General features: G+C 48.1%; 1 long non-coding RNA gene across 1 annotated transcript; it reads left to right on the top strand.

Annotated features, from left to right (window-relative positions):
- The first annotated feature begins 3,742 nt into the window (after positions 1-3,742).
- Positions 3,743-12,009, top strand: LOC143441284 (uncharacterized). Its single transcript, XR_013108545.1, has 4 exons — positions 3,743-5,944; positions 6,065-6,126; positions 7,296-7,435; positions 11,033-12,009. It is a non-coding gene; the product is annotated as an uncharacterized LOC143441284 (long non-coding RNA).
- Positions 12,010-19,844: the final 7,835 nt, after the last annotated feature.

The raw sequence follows: 19,844 nt of genomic DNA, 5'->3' as shown, positions 1-19,844 counted from the left end.
ATTGTCCTTGCTTCAGGTCAGGTGGTGGGACAGTTTCTGATGGCTGGGCAGTTTTTGACTAGCTGCCTGAAGCCTGGGTTTTTAAGGCCTAATCTCTTGAACTACCAATCTGAAGCCTGTCATGGAGTCAGCCTGTCTCACCACAGATAGCTTTAGGAATGTAATCTAGCAGTTTTAGAGAGAGAGAAGGGTAAAAGACAAAACCTGTAGGTGCCATGTTTGCTGTGCTTAGCCTTGTTAGAGGGCTCTTCCGAGAGCAATTGAAAAAGATGCTGGATGTTGATCTCTGGCCTGCACACACGCACGCATGCTCGCAAATAGAGAAAACATTTTTAAATAAAAAGACGAGGCTGGGGAGATGGCTCAGTAAGAGCACTTGCTGCTCTTACAGAGGCCCTGGGTTCAGCTCCTATCCCCTAAGTGCCTATAACTCTAGTTCCAAGGTCTCAGACGCTCTTCTGCTTCCCGGCCAACTTATTTATCCATGGGGAGTGGCATATGTGTGGGGTGAGTGCCATCATGGTTCTAAGAACCAATCTGTGTGAAAGATGAATTTAGGGAAGGCCCCTCTCCCTACTCGACAACCGTCTCTGCCCCCCACCCCATTCTGTCTTCTTACCTACCCACTGTAGATAACAGCAATGGACACTTACAGTCATGAATACGTGGTTCCAGGATTCCCTGGGGTTGCCAACATCTATGGGTGCTCTAGTGTTGTGTTTTATAAAAATAAAGGAGAGAAGGAATATGTTTGGTGAGTGTGCAGTCAGGTGTGGGGGAGGGGGTGGCTCTGCAGGCCCATGCTTAGGCATCTCTTTCCCCTGAGAGACCAGCCACACACCAGTATAGTATAGAATAGAGTTTATTCAGGGCATGGGGAGGGGAGTTAAGGGGGTAGTAGAGACAAAGGCAGAGAGAGAGAGAGAGAGAGAGAGAGAGAGAGAGAGAGAGAGAGAGAGAATGAATAGAGGAGTAGAGGCCACCATAAACATGTGAAGAGAGATGGAGGAGGGGAATGAGGAGAGAGAAGGTAAGGGACAAGAGGACAGAGCAGGAGCAAGAAGGCAAGAGAGAGAGAGGAGGGGGCTATAGTGAGTCAGGATACCTGATTGTTGCCAGGTAACTGTGGGGCAGAGCCTAGACAAAATGCTAACATCTAGTCCCTTAGATAAGACAGCAAGTTGCCACATAAGTTGAACATCTCCCCCACCCCCGTTTATTCAAATCATAATTTAAGTTTACTTTTAATTCCTAATACGAGGAAAGGGTTAAGAAACTAAATGTTACACTGTATTATCTAGGAAATTCTGGTTTAAAAAAAAAAAAAACGGTCCATTCTCAGTACAGAGGGACTGTCATTGCACATGCTGGCTGTTGTGTGATTTTAGTGTTTATAATATATTTGCTCTGAGGTTGGCTGAGTGTGGGGATAGAGAAGCCGTGGGCTCAGAGGTCATGAACACGAAGCACCCACTGCATTACTGAGTGTCCCTTTGTATGCTATCTCATTTATTCTTTACTTAAACCACATGTGGCAGGAATTTCTGTTCTCTTCCACATTGGGATTTGAGGTCAGGACAGTTCTGTAACTTGTTCCAAGGTACCTCGTCCATGTCTGTGGGTGGCCAGAGTCCATGTGACCACAAACTTTGTCAAATGTTCTGCAGGTCTCTGTGGCCTGTTCCTGCAAGCCTGATTCTTACTGGGTTGTCAACCAAGTGTCCCACACCCAGTATTTCCCAGGCTAGGTGGCTATAAATAGCTGTTCTGTGCTGGAATAAGTCAAAGCCTTTTTCCCTCAGGACTCCAGAAAACACTCTACAGAGGGCCTGCAGAACACAGCTGCCTGAACAGAACACAAGTAAGCTCAGAGCCATTTCCCCCCTTCTTCTTGTGACATTTGAGAGCATCCCAGGCATTCATTTGGGAGGGCTGTGTTTTATAACTGATGTCACCCCCCGGGTAGTCACTGACAGTATGATCCAAGAGGTCCTTTTGGGGGGACACTGGTGACTTTCCAAAGAAGCTTGCAGCCTGGAAAGCATCCACAGAAAGAAACAGGTCCTGGAAGAGTTGGTAGAACAGGACAGGCGTCTGAGCTAGCCTGATCTACTGCACATCAAACATGCCCAGCAGCTGTTTCCTCTGCTTCCTGGGAATAGTTCTAACATTGCAATGCTGTTCTTTCCACTTTTACATGGCTAGAGGCAAGTGCTAAACATGGCTTCTCTGCTGCTGCCATTACAGAGACACTCACCTGCAGTGGTACATGGGAAATAAGCAGAAGGCCTTAAGTGAGCAAGTGCTAACAGTACAGTTTCTTTCTTCTCAACTTGTTTGTTTTGAGACAGAGTTTCACCACATAGCTCTGGCTAGCCTTGAGCTTAGAATGACCCCCCTGTTTCTGCAGACACACACACAAACGCTAGGATCACAGGCATGAACCACCATGCCTAACCATTCTAGACTACCTTTTAAGTTTTTTTTCTTATTTATTTAGCGTGTGTGTGTGTGTGTGTGTGTGTGTGTGTGTGTGTGATGCATGTGCCACAGCACGTGTGGAAACCAGAGGATAACTCCTTTTCATTTGTTTACCACATGACTCCTGGAAATGGAAGCCAGGACATGAGGTTTGTAGGTCCATGTCTACCTAGTGAGTGAGTCATCTTGCCTGTCTCCGTACCAAAGTGCCCTAATGACAGCTCAGGTATAAGAAGGAAACATGAAAACCACCATGTGAGGGGCTGGAGAGATGGCTCAGTGGTTAAGAGCTCTTCCAGTGGTCCTGAGTTCAATTCCCAGCAACCTCAGGGTGGTTCACAACCATCTGTAATGGGATCTGACGCTCTCTTCTGGTGTGTCTGAAGATAGCACACTCACATAAAATAAATAAATCTTTAAAACAAAAAAAAAAAGACAATCACTATGGGAGGAAGATGGTTATCCCCAGCTGTTTTCAAGGCTTGGCTGGGTTGGGCACGCAGCTCAGTCAGCAGACTGCTTGGCATGTCTGGAGCCCCCATCTCCAGCACTGCCCTGCTTCCCAAGGCTGCTCTACCAGGGACAGCAATGGAGTCTCACTCTGAACACTACACTCCTGAGTCACTGGAGTCTGGGTGCGTCACACGATCCCCTGGGGCTGATATGCACTCTTCAGGAGTTCTGAGGCCCCACTGGATAAGGCATATAAAGCTCTTAGCCTACACTAAGCACACAGCAGACCTCGGGTACTTCCTCTGTGGTTAAGTGACTTCCAGCTGTGCCACTTAACGGGCTGGGTGTCTGCACTATCTTCTCAGACACTGAGCTTCGGTTTCTAATCCCGAAAGTGAGAGTAATCATATGCATTTCAGAGTCATCCGGGCACTGAATGAGATAATGCATGAAAATGCTCTTTGGATGCTGCAAAATGCTATGTAGTTACAGTCACCGTGGCAACAGCAAGTTTTTTTTTTTTTTTTTTTTTTTGGAGATGGAAAGTTGAAGCACCTACTACCAATAGCACCTTCTAAATCCCCAGGAACTGTGTGCTAGCAAGTAGCTCCCAAGGATTGATTGACAACCATTCACACTGCAAAGAGCTGTGGCTGGCTGGGAGGGGGGGGGAGCGGAGAGGGGGAGGCATTGGTCAAGGGCTAGGAAGTGTGACTTTGTTCCTTAATTAGGAGCTAACTTGGTCTCTGGCAGAAGACAGGAAGGGGATGGCTACTATGAATGAATGTGTTCCTCTGGCCCCACTGCCAGAATGCAGAGTGTGCTTCCAGATGCAGAAAATAAAAGCACGGAATTCAAATTCAATTTGAATTTTTGCTTTAAAATGCTGTGTGTTTTTATATATATTTACATATATATGCATATACATATGTTTTAGTATGTCTTAAATACTTGACAATACATCCATATTCTAAAAAGTATTAATTTTTTCCCCCTCAAATTCAAACTTTACTCGGTGTCTTGTGTTTTAGCAGGCGCCTCTACACCCCTGTTTGCTACAGGGGTGGCAAACAGATCTCGTCACGGGACTGCACGAGACTGTAATAGAGAAGAACTTAGCTCAAATATTTTTTTTTCTTAAGATTTATTTTATGTGTGTGTTGCCTGCATGTATCCATTGTCCAGTGACAGTGGCCTCAGAGGCCAGAAGAGGACACAGAATGCCTGGAACTGGAGTGACAGTGTTACAGTTGCCACATGACTGCTGGGGACCAAACCCAGGTCCTCTGCAAGAGCAGCAAGTGGTCTTAGCTGCTTCGACATCTTTCCAGCCTTTGGCTGCGAACTCTTGGTTCTCCAGCATCCAGCTCACAAATTCTGGGATTACACAGGTGGGCAGCACACGACCAGGTGGGCATCACTGATGTCTTCCAAATGCTGAGATAACTTGTGTGTTCTCACTTCTGGTAGAACACAAGTATCTTATCATAGGCAGTAAGCATGCTTGCCTTTTGCTTTAGAGTGAGCTGCTGGCTCTGTCTCCCAAAGCTGATTTTGGTTCATGGATTATAACATGATTATAGATGGATTATAACAACGGTAGCCAGTGAAGCTCTAGCTGTAAAACTTGGGGGCTCTGGCAGATCCTCTCTCAACGGCAGCTCGGTGTGCAGGTATGGGATGGGGAGACATTGCAGTGTGTGTCCTGAGATAGACCCTTGTGGGGGGCTGAGGTATTCCTTCTCTGTTGCCAGCTCTCTGCCCTGTCAGCCTGCCTGCTTTGCAGGGAGAAGATGAGGTTGTCTGAGAGCAGGCATGTAAACCTGCCAAAAATAGAGACTGATAAGGAAAAAAAAGGAGATGGAAGGAAATATGTACCTTCCGGTTTCTGTTTATAGAATGTGTGTCTGACATCCCTGCCAGCAACTAGGCTGGGTAATGGAGAGACCCCAGGTACTTGACCCCATAAAGTTCATTGTTTGTGAAAGTCAGGAGCAGGGAGAAAAGTGATGGCTCCTGCACACATGTAATCCCAGCATTTAAGAGGTGATGATGGGAGGTCCTGGTGGAATTAAGGACATCCTCAGCTACATAGGGCCATCCTGGGCTACATGAGACCATAATTCCTCCCCTCCCCAGACTGATGGCTTCTTTTTGTAAAATAACAACAAAAAAAACCTGCTTGCTGTGAAGCCCTTGCCAAGGTCTTTGCCCCTGCTGAGGTCTCTGCTCTGGTGTCCTTGGGGGAAGCCAGCTGTGCTGTGGCTTCCACGACTCTGCTCTGGACCTGCCTTGTGTGTCTCCCCTCCCTGCACTTGGACTCTGCCTGTTTGCCGCCACTGCCTGCAGAGTCTCCCCTTACTTCCCCTTCCTCCTCTGGGGAACACAATTTTTCTTAGATAATTTCATCTCAAACTCTGCCCACTCCCGGAATCTTTCTCTGAATAGTTCCTTTGACACAATCCCACTGTAGATTTCAGCCTCACCCTGAGCACTGAGAACGAACGGTTTTGCCTAGGAAGCACACGGGAGACCCAAGCCTGGGCACTGGGGTCCTGCTTTGGGTTTGAGGCCGGACTCTTCCTCACGATGCCCCCTGCCCCAATGGATCCCAAGTTTCTCAGCTGTCAAGTAGGACTAATGAATGAGGACAAAGGCTGAGGTCTGATACTCAATGTTAAAAGTCACTGTGTCATTATGGTGATGCACGGTGTGGTGGTTTGTATTTGCTTGACCCAGGGAGTGGCACTATTTGGGGGTGTGGCCTTGTTGGAGTGGGTGTGGCCTTGTTGGAGTGGGTGTGGCCTTGTTGGAGTGGGTGTGGCCTTGTTGGAGTGGGTGTGTCTTTGTGGGTGTGGGCTTTAAGACCCTCATTTTAGCTGCCTGGAAGTCAGTTTTTCCCTAGCAGCCTTCAGATGAAGATGTAGAACTCTCAGCTCCTCCTGCACCATGCCTACCTGGATGCTGCCATGCTCCCACCTTGATGATGATGGACTGAACCTCTGAACCTGTAAGCCAGCCTCAATTTAATGTTGTTCTTATGAGTTGCCTTGGTCATGGTGTCTGTTCACAGCAGTAAAACCCTAACTAAGACATAGCTTGCACATTTTTTTCGTTTGGTTCTTCACAGTGAACCTGCCCAGCAACTGCTGTGATCCCATCTGAAAGGCACTGGGGCTCAGAAATCTCTAGGTAAATAATGAGGCTGGTATATAAAACCCCCCTTCTATGGGGACGTGAGCTGAAGTCCCCTTAGAAACAGTCTATGTTTTCTGAAAGGATTTTTGTGGGACCATGAACCAGAAGGGGTGACTTTCCACCAGGCTTCCTGACTACCTTCCTTGCTCAGCTTCTCATCTCCGACTGTGGAGACACGGGCTGTCTGTGAGACAGATGGAATCTGGACTTCATGTTCTCGGGTATTGCGTTGGTGATAAGATTCCCTACCCAGCCAAGAGCTCTGAAATCAGCTATTCCAAACCTTCACAGAATCCTGTAGCTCACGTCCTTCTGCTCTTGCTTGGGATCCCCCACCCCCACCCCCCTATTTGTTTTTGTTTCAGAGCCAAGACCTTTTGGGGGCTGAGCCTGCTCCAAGGTCTCCGGTTTGCTTAGGTCTGGTTTGTTCCTGGTGAGGCTGAGTTAGTGCACACAGACAAAAGTGGGTAGGAGAAGGCCACTAGGCACAGGCTGGCAGACATAATCTGCTTCTACTTCCCAGGCTCCAGTAAGCCTCTGTTCTAAATGCTGGTGACACATCTGGACTTCTTCACTCCTCCCTTCCCATGTCAAGGCTTCAGGTTAACGAGCACCAGCTGTACAGGAAGTCCTGCACTATGAGAACCACCAGTATCCTGGAGGCCAACCACAACTATACCCCTTCAGCTTATGCTATGCGGCCCTGTTGCTTCATCTTCTCCCCATCCCTAGCCCCCACTCTCCAGTCCCCAGGCAGGTGACAGTTACCAGTATCTATCAACTGCAGCTATCTTAGGTCACCCTGTTTCTGGTCAGGGTTGAGGGTACTCTTTTGAAATAGTTGAGGTGACAATTCCCATTTTGCTGAGCTTCGATACTGGGGAACCAGCTTTGCAGGGTGCCTTCTGTCCATAGGTGTCAGATGTGGTGAGGGAGAATAAACCAGTCTGTTTCCAGTCCATCCAAGAGCTCCAAGAAGGAGGATGTGCACCTGGAAGCATTCAGGGGGGACTCTGCCCCTCTCTGCAGTGAGATGCTTCAGAACAGGAAGGCTGGGAACTTTGAAACACAGAGGGCCCCTACTCTACTTCATAGCTCCACCCCCCAAGGGTCAATGTCTCCTGTGTCTTCCTGAGGTAACTCCCCCTTCTTGCTTTCATCAGCTCCTGCTTAACTCAATGAAGGAGGGAAAACTGCAGAAGCCAAGCTGAACTCTCTAAGGACCTTTCCTCAGCCAATAACTCATCCACAGCCCCGTGGGCCCCTCAGATCCATGGAAGATCCAGCCAATGAGGCGTATGAAGTAAGCTTAGCACTGAGGGTCCAAGCCCTCCCCTAAGCCAACTGCTTCTGCTGGCAGTTATCTGACATTAGGCTCAGAATATAATAGCTTGCCTCTCTCTCTCTCTCTCTCTCTCTCTCTCTCTCTCTCTCTCTCTCGGGAGTGGGGGGTTGGCTCTCAGGCTGTTATTGTGAGCATAAGACTCTCAAACCATTCTGGGCACTGGGAGGGGCTGGGACCATGGGATGGGAGGTTTCCTGAGGGAATGGCATTGGCTACACCAAGGCAGGTTCTACTGCCTCCTGCAAAGGATGCTGGGAGTGCAGCAGGCTATGGGCCTAGGGAAAGGAAGTGAATGAACTTCTATGTGTGTGCACGTGTGGTCTCAGCTCTCACAAATCCCTGTTTTTTTTTCTTCCTGATAAGTGGCTGGGCGTTTTTCAGGTATATTGCCAAAAACATCAGGTAGGAGGGCTATGGTAAAGTGGGGAAATCTCCACCGTAGGTTTTAGATATCTGACGACATTCTCGTTTAGGAACTGGTGGAAACTACTGGTCTATTTGTACATCCCCAAATGTGACAGACACAGGAGGATGTTCCGTCTGGTGCAGAAGAGAATAGTAAATAGCTAGTTATCAAGCAGAGTAAAGACAACTCAAGATAATCTGAGTCTGGCGCTCTCTCTCTCTCTCTCTCTCTCTCTCTCTCTCTCTCTTTGTGTGTGTGTGTGGGGGAGTGGGGGAGGTGGGCATGTTCTCATGTAGTCTGGCCTGGCCTTGAAGCACTGATCCACCAATCCCTACCTTCCAAGTGCTGGGCTTACAGACATGCACCAACCTGCCCTGTTTAGGTGTGGCTTTTTTTGGGCAACTTCAGATCACCTTTCAGTTACTTCCCATAGCTTGCCTGGGTAGGATTCTGTTTGTTTTACCTCCCTAATTTGAGGCTCAATCCTTCCTGCTGGCTCTGCTGCCCATCTCATCTTTTGCTCCCCTCCCTCCCCTCCCTCCCTCCCACTCCAACCCAAGAGTTCCACCCCCAGGAGAGTGCTTCCTCTGCTCTGACACAGACATCCACACTGAGGCACCTGGCCAAGGAGCCTGCCCTGGTGTTGATCAAGTGTAAAAGCAGCTACCAGCTGCTGCAGCAAGAGGTGGGCTCCAGAGATCACTTACTCTGGCCTTTTGTTCACATTCTCAGTAGCTCCAGGGGGACTCACTGGGGTCTCACTTTACCCAGGAAGAAACAGACACCAGAGGAGAAAATTATGAGCAAGAGAAACAGCTGCTCATCGAGGCTCTGGCTTGGCCCCAGAATATAGCACCTTGCTGGCCAGGGAAGGGCATCTGTATGATGCTTCGAAAGCAACTGCATGCTTGCTGAGTTTCATTCACCCTGAGTTCATTTTACCCTGGGCATCTCCCTCCCTGTCTTACAAGGCATGTATCAGAGCACAGGAGTTGCCTGAAGTGGGTCTTGTGCTTGGCACTGGAGTTGCCATCTACCCAGAGCCTGGAGACCTGATTCTAACCACTGTCCTCTTCTCCATCATCTGTGATCCTGGACAAAGCTTTCCCCAGGGCTGACCAGGCAGGGCAGGATTGGGCCTTCCTCCCATCCCTTTAGGAGACCTGAATTCTATTTCTATTGGTCTAGCTTGGGTATCCAGGGCATCTCAATAGGGTACCACCCAGAGAAATCTGTCATTCAGACCTGAAAATTCTGTGAGTCTTAGCTTTGAGCTCTGGTCCCAGACTCTGTCAAGAGACACCATGGCCACAGCAACTCTTATAAAGAAAAACATTTAATTGGCTTACAGTTCAGAGTTTTAGTCCATTATTGTCACGGCGGGAAACTTGGTGGCATGCAGGCAGAAAATGTCAGCAGGCCAAAGGAAGAGAGTGACACTGGGCTTGGCTTGAGTGTCTGAAACCTCAAAGCCCACCCTCAGTGACACACTTCGTCCAATAAGGCCACACTTCCTAATAGTGACATTCCCTATGAGCCTACAGGGGCCATTTTCATTCAGACCACCACACCATATAGGAAGGAAGACTGTGCCTTCCACTCCACAACCCAGGTCTCAGGTGCTGTCATTAACTGACCGTGACTGTCCAAAATGGCTTTCTAACTAACAGAGGGCCTGGCCCTAAGGAGGGACAAACTGAAGAACAAGGCCAATTACAAAACCAGTCCCTCATGCATAAGTTCAGTGCTTCGAGGTCTGTGGGCCTTGGACCCCACCCTGGCTTCTAGCCCTCTCCAGTGCACAGAGCACTTTCTCCTGGGGTGACTGATGTGTCCCAGTTTTGCCTTTTAAAGATAAAGATCCCAAGAGGTACGACCCTGTAACCCCAGCATTCCAGAGATGCAGGTGGGGAGGTTCATGAGTTCAAAGCTAGCCTGATTTGAAGGCCCCATCCTGGCCAATCTAATAGAGGCTCATCTTTCCCACCATGCTTTAGAATTCCTGCTTAAGAACTGGTGGGGTCAGACCGGGGAGATAGTTCAGCAGATAAAGGCAATCACCACCAAGCCTGACAGTGTGGTTTGATCCCTGGGTACATGTTATAAAGAGAACATGATTCCCCCAACTTGTCCTCTGACCCCCATATGTATGCCACGGCATGTGTGCACCCACACCACAAGCACAGAAATAAACGCAATTAATAAAAAAAGAATTCCTTGATGGACATACTGGGACGTAACGAGGGGAAGTGAAAGGGGAGTCTTAATGGTTATGATCAAAATGCATATGTACATGTGTATGAAAATGTCAAACTGCCGGGCGGTGGTGGTGCACGCCTTTAATCCCAGCACTTGGGAGGCAGAGGCAGGCAGATTTCTGAGTTCAAGGCCAACCTGGTCTACAGAGTGCGTTCCAGGATAGCCAGAACTGCACAGAGAAACCCTGTCCTGAAAAACAAAAAAACAAAAAACAAAAAACCCAAACAAAACAACAACAAAAAAGGAAATGTCAAAAAATAAATAAAAGATATTCTAAAAAGAATTGCTAGGTGGTTAAGAATTTGGGCTCTGGATCAGGCAGAGTTTAGATTCTTAGTTACCTTCTGGGTAACTCAGCGACACAGTATTGAAGCACTTTTGCCTGTAAGAGCTTTAGCTTCCTTATCTGCAAAATATGGGTCAAAATATTGTCATAGCAATATCTGCCTCAAAGGTAAGTGTTTAGGACACCAGCTGACACAGTGTCAATGGTACCCCAGCAGTCCCAGACCTCAAATTCAAGAGCAGAGGATAGATATTAGATAGCTTCCTAGAAGCCAGTGTGCTGAGTTACAGGCCTGCAGGTACTGACTGACTGTCCCGGGCAAGCTACGGAGGGAAGAGCCATCTGAGCGCCACTGTGGCAAATACACAAGTGGAGGAATGTGGAATATTCTAGGCAAAGGAAGATGTCTGAGGAACTGTGTCTGGTCAGACTTGAATGAGCAATACTGGGTTGGCAGAGACAGGTGGTTATCTGTGAGTTCAAGGCTAGCCTGGTGTACAGAGCAAGTTCCATAACAGCCAAAGCTATACAGAGAAACCCTGTCTGGGGAAAAAAAAAAACATTAAAAAACAACAACAACAAAAGAGCTGCAATGTGTTTCCAGAAATCTCCTTTGAGTTAGAGCTGTCCATAAGAAGAATCTGCAGGAGAGTATCAAAGAGGAAGCGAAACAGCCATATTCATAATCAGAAAACCAGGACAGAGAGACCCTGAGGGAACCCAAGCATCCTGACCCTGTCCACCTGGTCACATGGAATGACATGAAAGCTGCCTCTGCATCCGTTCTTGCCACACTTGATCTTCTGCAAAAGTTTCTTCACCTCCTGAGACCGTTTCTTTGACATTTCCAGTATTTCCTGTGGGTCAACCCTGACACGGGAGCTATGGGCTGGGACATAATGGGAGACCAGTGTGGGTTCCAGCTGGGTGCTGTTGGTCTCCCCACCTGTGTGTATTTCTTTCTCAACTTTCCGTTCTGCTGGCCACAGAACTCTGGGGATTGCAGTGCAGGCGGGCAAGCACCTATCCCACATAAGGTCAGCTTGCTATAACCCACCTTCTTTATACAGTGAATGATTGAGCTTCTCCAGCTTATACACTGTATCCTATGTGACAGGGGCTGGACAGTTGTTTGGCACACATACTAATGAGGTTATAGAGATAGACCAGGCCTGGGGCATAGACCATTACCAAGGGGCCTTTGGTGTGTCCTGCAGCCAAGGGAGAGCCCTTGAAGGTTTTAGAGCAGGAGGATGGGGTGTGGCATGGTAAGGGTCATCCCAGATGACATCCTCAATTCCCATCACTGTGTGTTTAGTCTGAACCAAATGGTGGAAGAGATGCAGGAAGCATCAGACACCTCTCGCGATGCTAAGGGTCTCATAGGAGGAGTTCTGTTCATACAAAAGACTCCAAGGCTGAGAGTCATTGTTGCATGCAGTTTCCTCCCAGATTGAAACACTCCATCCCGCTAGGCAGTGGTGGTGCATGCCTTTAATCCCAGCACTTGGGAGGCAGAGGCAGGCGGATTTCTGAGTTCGAGGCCAGCCTGGTCTACAGAGTGAGTTCCAGGACAGCCAGGACTACACAGAGAAACCCTGTCTCGAAAAACCAAAAGAAAGAAAGAAAGAAAGAAAGAAAGAAAGAAAGAAAGAAAGAAAGAAAGAAAGAAAGAAAGAAAGGAAAGAAAGGAAAGAAAGGAAAGAAAGGAAAGAAAGGAAAGAAAGGAAAGAAAGGAAAGAAAAGAAAGAAAAGAAAGAAAAGAAAGAAAAGAAAGAAAAGAAAGAAAAGAAAGAAAAGAAAGAAAAAGACTCCATCCCACAGGGTGGTTCTTTAAACAAGAAAGTAACAACTCAAAATAGCTTCAGGAAATCCCCGAAACTGACCAGATTCACTAGGCCCCTCCCTACCAGAATAAAGAATAAAAGCCGAGAGTTACTCTCAGACTGACAGAAGCTGAGCTACAAAGAAGACTCTGAGACCAGAGCAGCTGCCTGGAAGAAGCAGAAACCAATTGAGCTGCCTGGACCAGGTTTAGATCAGTTCCTTGGGAAGAACACTTCAACCTGTTAGGTTATCTGCAGCCTGTGCATATTTTTAGCTTTTGTGAACTGTCACCTGTGCTGGGGTGAGCTTTGGTGATGCAGCTGTCTGTGAGTCATGTCTGCTCTTGTAAGTGACCCCTCACCGTTATTCCTATAAATAACCCAATAAAACTCACTGATTCACCAAGCTGCATTTTGGTGGTGTCTGTACTTTGGTCTGTCATGGGTTTCTTATCTGAGGTGAGCAGATATGTGTATTGTGTCTCCCCCAGGAAAAAGCTTTGTTCCACAACAGTCATGACCACAGGAGATCTGACAACACAGAACATTCCCTTAGCTGGGTGACAAAATTTTGTATGTCCTCTCTTGGGACTAAGTACACAAAACTGTTGTCACTTAGACTTGAAAATGTCTCTTGAAGAGAATCTGAATTCTCTTCAGATGAGGGCAAAACCTCTTGGGGCTTATAAGGCACTAAGACAGGTTTCTAGTCCATCTTTTCATCTGTCACTTTCAGTTGCCTAAAAATGGTGGGTTAGAGGACTCAGCAGCCCCTGCTGAACAAGCCTGGCTATTTTCATTCAATCCCCTGGACCGTGTAAATGTGGAAAGAGACTTGACCCCACAAAGTTGTCCTCTGACCTCTGCATGCACACTGTAGCGTGAGCTCCTCTCTGCCACCAGGCACACACATCATATATATGTACATGATGTGTGTGCGTATATCAAGGAGAACCTGGTTATCATCAGGAAATGGGGACCAAGAGACCAAGAGACCCTTTACACGCTGAGGATCATGCCTCTATGCGTTTTTAACATACTCAGTCAATGTCCTTTTCCGAGTTCAGCCTTCAGCTTTGGTGCACCCACTGCCTCAGCTAGGGCTGAGGGGAAGCCTAAAGGGAACCATTGTCTATAGTCTAAGTTCAGACATATATGCCGTGTAGCAAACAAGAACACAACAGGATGGATATCAAGAAACTCAGGTTTTTTTCAAAGGGAACAGGGATCACCCCCACCACGGCTGGACAGTGCTCAGGATGGCTGCTCTTGGACTTGTTCGCATCCTGGTGGTCCTGGTAGGCACTGGGGGAGTCATATCAGCACATTAGCACATTAGAGTTCCTGCTGGGCCAGGAGGTAGAGGGGAGTCCCAAAAGGGGGTAGTTTCTTCTGTGGTGACAGCAACATGCTAAAACTTGGTGGCAGAGCCTCGGAGAGGCTCAGGGGACAGCTGTGTCACTAGCAGTGAGGCTGGGTTAGTTTCAGTCGCTTCCTACTTGCTAAGATCCTTGGCTGCGTCCTGAAGCAGCAAACAGGACTGACCCAAGGATGACTTTTATAATGTGTCTTATGGCTAAAGTCCTCGTGGGAGTGGGTGGGAGCCTTCTAACATGAGCTGAGGGTTAGCTGCCAGAGTGATTTTTTCCATATCCCTGGTGGGGACAGCAGTTAAACTCAAGCAAGCCAGAGCCGCTATGATGCAATGGTCACATGGGGTGGGAGAGATGTATGTCTTAGTCCTGCAGTGGGTGTAAAAATGTAGGCTCTGAGAAGGCAGAGGGGGAGGGAAGGCAACTGTGTTATAAGAAGGGAGGGTATGGTCTGGGTTAGAGCCATGGCCAACTTCTTTAGGGCTGTTACCTTGTTACCTTCCATAGGGAAAGGAGGGGAGAGGGAGGGGGGAGAACTCAGAGACCAGGGAGACAGTTCATGGAAGAACAGTCTTGTGCTTCATGTCTTTCAGGAAATAGTGCATGCTCTCACAGGACAGCTCATGGAGGTGGGGTGTTTAACTGTTGAGATTGCTGAAGATTGGAGGCTGTGAAACCAGGGAACTCAAAGAAAGTCATTCTGGGCACCCATTTAAGTTTAAAACCAGACAAAGGGAGAACTTACTTACAGCCCTCCCCAATTTGCATACTAAAAAAAAATCCAAACCTCAAGCGAATACAATGCAATTTATGTTCCTATTTCCGGTTCTCACCAGTGACTAGTGTAGCAATGAAAGCGGAGGAACTGAAACCAGATGCAAGAGTGAGGTTGAATTTCAGAGGCAAAATGTCAAGGGGAAAGGAAGGTTCCGGAAGACATCCAACATGATACGATGTTGTGTGCACGTTTCAAGACAAAAAACGAGACTGAACAATAATGATCAGAAGTGTCTGTCTGTGGCACCACTCAGGAATGCCAGGACTCTGAAACATGGGGGCAGTGTGGGAGCAGGGGCTGGGGTGGAGGAGAATACATAGGCAGCTAAGACAAAAGTGGTTGCATCAAGACTTAGATTTAGTGGTTTATGTGTGGGTACCTTTCGTGACAATACCTTGTGACTTCATGTACGTGACACACATTTCCTCCACCCAGGCCTTTCCATCTCCTTCTGAGTTCCCAGAGAACTCAGCCACTTCCCAGCCTTCTGACCCTGGAAACTGAGATCTTATGCTTGTGGTTTCAAGCCACTCAGCTTTGAGTGATCACAGAAAATTGTTGTACCGGGTTTGGTGTTCCTTGTGCTGACAGAGTTGCCAGCAGAGGTCACATGCCTTCCAAGGCTTCTGTTTCCTGCTTTGCATGTGGCCACTAGGTCTGTTCTCTAGATACCTGTTGATCCACTTGGATTTCTAGTGTTCTGATAAACACCATGACCAAAAGCAACACAGGGAGTACAGGGTTCATTTGGCTTATAGGATCCAACCACAGCTGGAACTGCAAAACAAGCAAAGCAGAAACTTAAGACAGGAACCTGGAGGCAGGAGCTGAATGAAGCAGCAGAAGCCTTAGAGGAACACTGCTCACTGGCTTGCTCCCCATGCCTTGCTCAGCCTGCTTTCTGATAGCATCCAGGACCAGCAGCCCAGGAGTGGCCCCACCTGCAGTGAAATGGACTCACACACATCAGTCATTCATAAAGAAGATGCTCCACAGCCTTGCCTGCTGGGATATTCTCTCAGTTGCCCTTTTCCTCGATGACTCTAGCTTGTGTCAAGTTAACAGAAACTATGTGGCACTCATCTCCTGCGTTCTGGGCTCTCCTCGGGTAGAGGCAGATCCTGCCTGTCACACTGCACCCCCTGTCTCTCTGTGTTGTCCTCTGGGCATCCTAGTTCAGAGGAGGATGAAGATCCAGGCAGAATCGGGCTATGAAAGATGCTAATTCTGAAAACCTCTGCAGGTCTGTTGGGTGCCCCTGGTGAGCGCTGGCTTGTCCCCTGCCTCTGGATAGCAAGATTGCTGTGGATGCTAGCTAGTTACCGTTGCCACGGAGAACAGCAGATGTCCATAATTCCTTCTCCCTCCTTTACTGCTCTCTTGGGCCAGCTGCTTCCAATGTCATCATAGAAAGCAAGGGTTGTCAAGGGAAACGCAGTGCAGCAGGCAATGTGGGTTTGGGGGTGGGGTGAAATGCCTGGTCCCTGCTCTGCTGACAGCCTGTCCAGGACCCAGAGCTAAGCCTCTCCCGCATGTCCCTCGTCACCTCCCCTGAGCCTCCTTTCTGCCTTACTTCTGTGGTGCCTCGGGGAAACAGAGAAATGAATCTAGATTTGGAGTTCAAGTCCCAGCTCTGTTGTCTCTGCTGTGAGGTGTTCGGAAAAGAGGTCACTTTCTGAGCCTTTGTTCCTTCATCTGGAAAGGAAATGAAGCAGCTCTGTTTTCAGGTGTTGAAAACCTTGTTTTCTGCCAGACGTGGTAGTGCTTGCCTTTAATCCATGGCTTGGGGGGCAGAGGCAAGCCTACTCCTGCCATCCCAGCCTCACCTACTTCCAAAATAGCTTTACACTCTTCCAAAACAGTTCCAGCCAGGGACTTAGCCAGGGACTAAGAGGCTTGGGGGGACATTTGCACTCAAGTCACACCAATTGAGGGTGCTTAAAATTGGGGGAGGGGGCTGGCAAGATGGCTCAGTAGGTAAAAGTATAGTTTATAACCCAGTGAGTTGCATCCCCAGAACGCACATGGTAGAAGTGAACCGACTCTCAAAAGCTGGTCCTTGACCTCCATATGTGTACACATACTAAATAAGTAGGCGCTAATTTAAAAAAAAATCCTTAAAAACTACAAAATGTGTGACCCCAAACGGGCTTTGACCATCCAGTTCCACACACTCGTTGCATCAGTTGTCACCTTCGTCCATCTCCAGGGGAACTTCTTCAGTTTCCCAAACAAACACTCTGTCTTCTATGCCTACCTTGCTGCTTCCTGTCTTTCCCAAGCACCCCATGGAAGGAGAACCATAAAATATCCACCCCATCCCTTCCTCCAGCATAATCTGCTTCAGGGTGTTTTGAAGAATCATTGAAGAATGTGACCACTGTGACCGTATCACCCAGAGCTAGCACGCAGTAGGTGCTCAGAGGCATGTGAAGTTGACTGACTGTCCTATAGTCTCTCCAGGCTTGGAGGCTGAAGGAAGGCAGGAAAAGGAAGGCGCCTGTTCTCTAACACAGAGAAGTGTAGACCTTGGGAAGGAGGGGGCTGCCCGTATCTGTCTCCTCGGGGGTAAGGTTGGGCCACCAGATCATCTCGTTACCAGGTAGACCATGTGGATCATGAAGAATCATGAAGGCCTTCTGTGCGGTCACTGTGTCTGCCATGTCCTCTGCTGTAAGGGCGTTGTCATTCTGAGTCATGATGACTTTTGAATCCAGACTTGTCTCTGTTTGACGCTCCTCCTCCCCATAAACCCTTTAGGAGCCAGTGCCTGGCTTAGTTGTCTCTGTTCCTAGGCTCCTCAGTGTAGCACAGATTTGTACTTGGTAGCAGGTAGGGACAGTGACCTAAGACAGGACACCATGCAGCTTGGGAAGTGTCTGTGCTCATTCCAAGTTCATTCCTGGGGGTACCCTTACAACCAGAGATCCATTCCCATCGCCCGTCTCCACCCGGGTAGGAGCCCAGTTCTACAGTTCTGTTTTAAATTTAGTTAAGTAGAAACCTTCATTCCACAGGGCCTCAGTTCCTCCTTGGCATGTACCCTAGCACACACGGTCTTGGGTCTGGGCATTAAGATGTGGACATCACATCCCTGATCAGCACATTCTGGGTCCTCTTCTCAAGTGTAACAACTTGTGCAGATGACACATGGGGCTAGAGAGGCTTCTCACAGGGGCTCCTCTGACTGCTAGAAATGTACTTTTCTGTCCCGTGAGCTACCCCACCACCTTCCTGTGTTTAACTTCTCTTTCTTTCTTTTTTTTTGTTTTTAATTTATTTTATATGTAGAGGTATTTTGCCTGAACAAATGTCTGGGCACCATTTGTGTCCCTAGTCCCCACAGAGGTCAGAAGAGGCTGTTAGATTCCCCCAAACTGAAATTACAAATAGTTGTGAGCATCATGTAGGTGTTGGGAATTGAACCCAGGTCCTCTGGAAGAACATCCAGTGTTCTTAGCCACCGAGCCACCTCTCTAGTCCCACCTGTCAAGAAACCACTTAAGGAAGAAAGGCTTTGTCATAGTGAGGAGGTTACAGTGGCAGGAGCTCAAGAACACTGGTCACATTGACTCTACAGGAACCAGAGTTGGATGCTGGGGTTTAGCTCACTCTCTCCTCTGTATTCAGTCTGGGGTCCCAGCCTATAGGGTGGTGTTGCTCACACTCAGGTGGTGTTTTCCTCTTTATGTAAACCTTTCTGGACACACTCAGAAGTGTGTTTCCATGTTGATTCTAAATTAGGTCAAATTGACAATCAAGATTTCCCGTCCTGGAACTGAAAAAATGATCTAGCAGGTAAAGGCATGGCAGTCACCACCAAGCCCAAGGTACCAGGTGGAGGGAGAGAACTGACTCCTGCAAGCTCTTCTCAGACTTGCGTGCGTCGTGGTGCACCTCTGGAGAGTGCATATGCACAAATTACTTCATTACTAAATTAATTGTTAAAAGAATCTGCCAGCACGTGCTGTGAATGAGACCCTGGGCATTGTTGTTTGCAGAGTCAGCGATCACCCTTGGGTGTGTCTCTGTGAGTCACCTAGCATGGAGGGGTACTTACAAAGCGCCTGCTAGGACAAGCCCAAGAATGCTAGGAGCCAGGGAATGTCACAGCAAGGTGGAGAGCAGTCATTTCATCATGAGACAGGCGAGTTGAATCCTTGGTACCAGGAATAAAAAGGAAACTTTGGAACCCCTCTCAGGCCTTCCCAGTCTGGGGTGCTGGGTGCCCTTGGTGCATTTGGGCTCCTGACATTTTCCTGTCAGCCTCTCTTTCTCGTCAGCTCCATACACCCACCTCCTTCTCCATCGCTGCCTGACACAGACCTTAGTAGATGCTCTTCTGTTTTCTTCAATGCTTCTCTCCCCACTCCCTCCCTCCCTGCCTCCTTCCCTCCCTCTCTTATCCCCTTTGTGACATTTTCCATATCCCTCAGAGGCCAATTCAATCATCAGGTCCCCTTTGAGGGCTCCTCTGTCCTTTCAAACAATTCTAGATTTCCTCACTAGCCCTCCAGGCACCCGCGCCTGCCTTTCAACATCACTCAGGGTTGCGTTTTGAAATCTCCAAGGATGATTCTTGGTGTTTATTCTCTCCCATCAATCTTCTTCTTCCTGCTTTTACATAGTGAGTAATTAAGAATATTTATTTTAATTTTTTTTTTAAAGTTGGCTCACACCTTTAATCCCAGAATTTAGAAGGCAGAGGCAGGTGGCTCTCTGTGAGTGTCAGGCCAGCCAGGGCTATGTAGTAAGATCCTGTCTCAAGATAAAATAAACTTAAAAACAAATATATATATATATATATATATATATATATATATATATATATATATATATGTGTGTGTGTGTGTGTGTGTGTGTGTGTGTGTGTGTGTGTTTGTGTGTGTGTGAGTGTGGAAGCCAGAGGACGACCTATAAGACTCAGTTTCTCCTTCTACAGTTGTGGGTTGGCAGACTTGATCGTTGGTGCTCTTGTTTGGTGAACCACTTTGCCAGCGAAAATGGTGGCACATGCCAGTAATTCTAGTACTCTGGGAGATTGCGAGTTCATGGCTAGCCTGGCTATATATTAAGGCCGAAGCTCAAAAAAACACAAAAGGGGTGGGGTGGGGTAGGGTGGCTTCAGTGGGTAGAAAGATATGTCTTTAGAAGGTAATACTCCTGGAGCCTGGCAACAAGTACACCAGTCACCATGGCGACCGCGCTGGATAGGGCCCTAGTAGCATCCTGTACAAATGCATAAGAACTGTGGCTGCCCTACTTACTTACTTACTTACAGAAGGTTTCCCTCTTGGTGAAGGAGTCACTCAGTGACTGCTCAAAGCCTCCTTGTCTGTGGGGATGGGGAGTTGAGGGATGGGGGGATGGGGAGTTGAGGGATGGGGGGATGGGGAGTGTGGAGGTGGGGGTCAGGAGGAGGGAGCAGTGGGAGAGGGG

Source organism: Arvicanthis niloticus, chromosome 2 (genome assembly GCF_011762505.2).
Source record: "Arvicanthis niloticus isolate mArvNil1 chromosome 2, mArvNil1.pat.X, whole genome shotgun sequence".
NCBI classification, from domain to species: Eukaryota; Metazoa; Chordata; class Mammalia; order Rodentia; family Muridae; genus Arvicanthis; species Arvicanthis niloticus.
This window is presented reverse-complemented; position numbering and strand designations above follow the sequence as displayed.